At 31.3% G+C, this 6,180-nt stretch overlaps 1 long non-coding RNA gene across 1 annotated transcript; it reads left to right on the top strand.

Annotated features, from left to right (window-relative positions):
• The first annotated feature begins 668 nt into the window (after nt 1–668).
• On the top strand, nt 669–6,167 carry LOC136795606 (uncharacterized). Its single transcript, XR_010843230.1, has 3 exons — nt 669–765; nt 1,286–1,339; nt 5,448–6,167. It is a non-coding gene; the product is annotated as an uncharacterized lncRNA (long non-coding RNA).
• Nucleotides 6,168–6,180: the final 13 nt, after the last annotated feature.

The raw sequence follows: 6,180 nt of genomic DNA, 5'->3' as shown, positions 1-6,180 counted from the left end.
ACTAGGCAAACGTTCTAAACTTCCAATCCATTACAAAAGACTGATCTACATTACTATTATAAGGCCTATCTGGATATACGGAGTTGAGTTATGGGGTATCACTAAACCATCGAATTCCTCCCGAATCCTTTCTTACAGTTCAAAATACTTCGTAAAATCCTTAACGCTCCTTACTTTGTCACAAATCAAGTCATCCATCAACGACCTCAATGTCCCATATGTTGCCGACTTGGCCAGAACCAGATACCAATCCTTCTACGATAAACTTCTTAACCACTCAAACCAACTCGTTTCTAACCTTGCTTCTCCTTCATTACCTAATAATCCTCCTAAGCGTCTGAAAAGAAGATGGCCTCGAGATGTTTTGACATGAGAATGTTTTGGAGTTCTATCAATGGGTAGATTCTTCACATATTTGTATCATGTCATTATATCATTTACAGTAAATTTACTTGATGTGTATATAATTATATAGTTGTAAATAACAATAAATAAATTCTTTTAAAAAAAATCTTTTAAGTACCTAACAAACTTTATTCAACATAACAAAAAATGCACCAAAACAGAGTAAATATCTTTGTCTACATAGTTAAGTTATATTTAAAACAAAGAGCGAAAAAAAATCAGGAATACACCGTGATGTTCTTCAGAAGACTACCTCTTTGGAACTAAAACAAAAACTTTTAAGTTTTCATCGTTGTTCGTATTAAAATAATACATTTTTTTTTTTCTTTGATTATTGTTTGATAGAAATGGATGAAATTGGTAAGAAAAAGATTTTTGTCTCTTGATTGATAGCCATTCTTCGAGAGATTATTGAATTAATTTTTTTTTTTTTTTTTCAAAATGAGGAAGATTTCTTCATATTTTCAAACCCCATTTATTTCATTTAAATGAGGTCCTACAGAGACTATGAAAGTTGTGAATTTTAGAAACTAGTAAACACAGATGTATCTCTCTAGTTATTAATTTATGAAGTGTATTTACTGCTTTGTAGCTACTGGGTTTGATTAATGATTATCCTTGATATTTCTGTAACTTTGCTATTTGTTTATTGTATAGGTGGTATTAAAAACATTTAAATAAAGCACAAGTTGCTAGTTGTCAAGGTAGTTCTTTATTTACTTTTGATTTTGACTTATCAACATCTAGTTTAGGACAGATTATTGAGAAGGGTATCTTCTTATTTGTTTATCAACCCTTCAATAATTTGGTAGTTGAATGTTTTAATATTCATACTTGATGTTGTCATAACATGAACCTTATATTTCTCTTACTTTTTCAGTTAATGTTGGCGTTTTTATAAAGCAAGAAAAACTAAATGAAACTGGATCTACGAGTAAGTTTTCAATTTTTTTTTTTATGATACATAATGTTTTCTGATAATTCCATCATGTTTTATTACAGTTTTTTCAATTTTTAACTGTAGAAGAAGGTGAACTATTGATGATTGATTTATTGTTATTGGCCCTGATGTAAATTATATTTGCATTAACTTGCTTTTGATGTTAAAAACCCATAATAACAGATTCCTAAATTGTAGTGTTCCAAATAAGCTCCAGCGGTGGGGATGTAAATTTTTTTTATTCAAAACCCTCTTTTACAGAATGCTATTATTTAGTTTAGATCCAATCTCCAATGAAAAGAATCCATTTGGGAGTTGTTACATTCGTTTTGAGTGAAAAGAAGTCAATATTGTGATAAAATAGAAACTGTAATAAAAGTACTGGAAGATTGTTGATTGACCGTGTGTATCAATGAATGGAATATGGTCTGGGTGCGGTCAAAAAAACTCAAATAGTAATATTATGTACTATTTTTATTTGAGCCAACGTTTCGCCCCATGTTGCAGGGCTTTGTCAGAGCTAAAAAAAAGATACAAAACTTGAAATAGTTACAAAAAAATGGCCACTTATTTTTTGTAACTATGTCAAGTGTTTGTATCTTTTTTAGCCTTGACGAAGCCCTGCAACGTGGGGCGAAACGTTGGCTCAAATAAAAATAGTACATAATATTACTATTTGAGTTTTTTTGACCGCACGCAGACCATATTCCATTCACTGTAATAAAAGTTGTATAAATAATTTTTTTTTTCATTCTTGGAGCTTAGTGCACTACTGACCTCATTGAAAAAAATGCAGTATTTGGTCTGAGAATGATTTGAAGATAACATCCATAGAAGTTTGTTTACATGCCCTCACTGTAACTAAAAGTTAAAAAAATATTTTTTCATCACCAATCTGTTTTTTTTTTAAGTAAACCAATTTTGTCAATAATATTATTTAATTGAAAGAAGATAATTTGCTGTATGAAGTAGATTGTAGGAAGATAAAGGTACCAAAATATTAAAAGAAAACTATTTATTGTTTAACAAACTTTTCGTCCCACTTAGTAGGGCTTCGTCAGGGCTGTTAGATTAATCCAGATCCAGACTCAATACAGTTGAGATCTCTATTTTAATCTGACAGTCCTGCAAAGTGGGGCAAAACTTTGGTTAACTATAAATAGTTTTCTTTTTACTATTTTGGTACCTTTATTGACCACCACCCGGACTACATTTTTTTCTACATTATTATTTAATATAAACTGAGGGGGAGGGGCTTCCCCCTGTTCACTTAACAGAGGACCAAGTCCCGTTCTACAAATTACACTACTATTCATTTAATTGTACTACTCGTTCAAATTGTAAAACTATAATTTACATGTATCCTGTAGTTCAGATTGTATTATTTTTTTTCAATGTAGTGTAAAGAGGAAAAAATAACTAAATTTCAAGTCTTTATCCCTGCATTGTAATTTGTGCTTCAATTTATTAAACCTATATGTAAAATAAAACATTACACAATGCTCACTTAAAACTTTTTCATATAATAGAGAGAAGTAACTAGTTATTACATTTTTACTTACCTACTTTTATAGCTATTTTCTGAGATAACAATTTTTAAAATATATAATACCACTTTTTTCACTCATGTTTCATTCACTAACAAATTCAAACTGAGTTCAGATCGATTTTGTTTGATTTGCACTGTTTAAACGTGGTGCATAATCCATTCATAACTAGATTAAACTATCCTATTATATACTGTACTTACTGCAAAGCATCTGAATTATTCTCAATGAAAGAAAGCAATAGCTTGCAAATGCTTGGTAACTATGCAGGAAGTGATCTGTGGTTATTGTACTTTTAGAAAATAGTAACAAGTTAATACATGTCTAATAAGTAACCCAGTTTATCTGAGTAAATTAACTGCATTTTAAGACATTAAATTAAGAAAATATTTATATTTACTCTATTATTCTTAACAGTTTTATAATTTTCTCAGTTACATTGATAAAAAATTCGTGAAAATGACTTAGGTAGGTACTTCTTACTAAGCAGGGCAGAATACTACTCATTCTTTTATAAATGTTATTATTCTTTTATAAATTATTAAAGATAAATAAGGGTACAATAAAAAAAAAATTCAATTTGGATCAAGAATTCGGTAGTAGCTCCGAAATAGTGCTCCAACATGCGGTTATTTGTGTACTTATTTATAAACAATGCTCTTTTGTCATGGGTTATAACCTTTTTTTTTCTTTTTATGACTCCCTGGTCAGTTCTGATGTACAGCATGGTTATCATCAGGGTAACTCCCTATTCTAACCATGGTGGTGGGTTAAGTATTCATTTCATAGAGCCATTGCAGAAATAAAAGTCGACCTCTCTTTCCCAGGCCCGATTCGAAATGATGTTGCTGCACTTCTGAAGTTATTAAAAACTTCACCTAAACTTCTTCAGTTTCAAACAGTCCACTTTCGCTTCTATTATTACTTCTTTAGTTCGATCATATAATTTAAATTATTATTAAGCTTATCGCTCTACTTCTAAGAGCTATCGAGCTGTCAGCTGAATCAATATGTACACAATCCCCCAACGGATCCATTTTATTTAGGATCAGGGCCTAAATTCAAATCACTTTATAGTGACAAATTATAACCTACAATAGTTTATTGTTTTTTCTTTTTGTTCAATTAAATACATGCCAACCCACCATATTGAAGTAGTGTTTGGGAACTAGTAACTAAAAATCAATTTACGATGGGGAAGAAGTTGTTAAAAAATCCAAGGAATAGTGCTCCTAGCATCAGTGGTTACATCAAGGACCTAGTTTGTGTTTTATTCTGAGAGTCCTTTATTGTGAGCTGAAAAGAGTTCTTAGTAAAATAGTCAGGAACACATAAGGAGGAGTTGGGAGACATAATTTTTCCTTAGGGGTTAATATACTTATGTACTGTACTATCTTCCAAAGCCAAATTTTATCTCTGAAGAGGCAGGCAGGATTCTTGTATCAACAACACTGAAAGAAATCAGAGCTGAGTTAGATGCAGTTCATGGCACATATGCCCCTATATTTGCAACTATTTACTATTGGACAAATGATTTTGAAATATTGCTTTACATCAAAAAAAGGTGAATATCGTTCAAGACATCCCGTAGAAGTGAGTACTCCCAAAATGATTGTAAAAATTATAATTGCAAATTATAATCATAAAAAACACATCATAGTGTTAAGTAACCGAAGAATAAATTTACCTAATATAATTGAAAGCACAGAATCATAAATTGAGTATGAAAAAATATATGGATGGTGGATGCATGTTTACTCTCACCTGAGAACTAACACATTTGTACAGTTGCATCTAAGGCTCTCTTGGTGTGCAATCTTAATGAGTTTCTGCAATTATTCGTAACTGTTGATTAATCATGGATATACCATAATCCTGAGGTGAAGGAACAGTCAGAACAGTGGATTGTTAAAGGCCAACCATAAGTTCTTTTGGGATGCACATGGAATTAATCTCATCAGATAGTTGTAAAAAGGACTATCACTGGACAGTATTATGCATCATTGGGCTGACTGAATGAGAAAATAAAGAAAAATCGTCATCATTTAAACAAAAAAATGCTCTTTCATTGAGGCATCAAATACGTGAATCTTGATGACTAAAATTGAGAAATTAGTAGACCATCAACCATATTCATGGGATTTGGTCCTCCTGATGACTTCTTTTTATTTACAAATTTTAAAAAATGGCTCAGCAGACAACGGTTCACATTAAACTTGGCCATTGCCCAAACAACTACATATCTTGAGGAACTTCCAAAATCATATTTCTCTGTTGGCTCAGGAAAATTGGAGGGACATGTGATGAAGTGTTTAGAGCTAAAAGGAGATTACGTTAAAAAATAAATTGGTTTTTATAAGGACTTATTGACGCCTCCCTCCTTGTAGTTAATTACGTTTTGCCGATCCTCCAAACAAATGTAAATTAATGTTAAATTCAATTTAAACAAATTTAATGGTAGGTATACCTTGTATCTTAATCAATGGTGCAAATTATGAGATATTGTGGAAAGTTGATTAATTATTCAAATTAAACATTTATCTGTTCTGTTGCAGTTGCAGAAACTGCTATCAAACAAGAGGAAGGACTACTGAATTATTACAGTAAGGCTCTTTTTAAATAATTGTTATATTGTTTATAATTAGTTTATGAAAAAAGGTGAGCTTAGTCTTCTAACAATTTAAGTGCAGAAGAGCTCCTAGCGGATTTTCTGGGCAACTTGCTTTGTAACCTTGTACTCTTTATGAGATAATTAAATCTCTAACAGCTTTATCATATCATCTTTCCTCCATCTCACTTGTTCCTTGTTTCCTCTCCTAGTTTTTTTCCATTATTTAATTATTATTTATATCCATTACGTTATTAGAGTTTAAAAATGTCAATAACAAAAACAACACAAATTACGAGCAACTAAACTACCAAAACAACGGATAGAATGGTGTGGAGCTCAGCTGTTGCGTAACGTCATTCCCCATTTAGCAGACCTATTAACAGACTCTGCACTATGTTAAATGTTATATCATATTTACAATCTAAAAGAAGGAAATATTTCCCCATTTAATAGATAAATTTTTCCATTTCATACACTTTAACGTGTTAAACTAAACATGATGAATAGCCTTCTTGTTAATACTGTTGTTTGGGGATAATGTTCCCACTCACATTTGAATAGAATTCAAGATGAATGAGAAGATGCCATCTAGTGGCAGGTATAAGAAGTAGTAGGCTTGGGTAGCCATATTGGTCTGTACAACAAAGCGAGAAGAGTGAACAACATTGCAATAGCCG

Source organism: Halyomorpha halys, unplaced genomic scaffold (assembly GCF_000696795.3).
Source record: "Halyomorpha halys isolate HHAL.00 unplaced genomic scaffold, Hhal_1.1 Scaffold6411.1, whole genome shotgun sequence".
NCBI classification, from domain to species: Eukaryota; Metazoa; Arthropoda; class Insecta; order Hemiptera; family Pentatomidae; genus Halyomorpha; species Halyomorpha halys.
The sequence above is the reverse complement of the archived record's forward strand: the minus strand, read 5'-3'. Positions and strand labels throughout refer to the sequence as shown.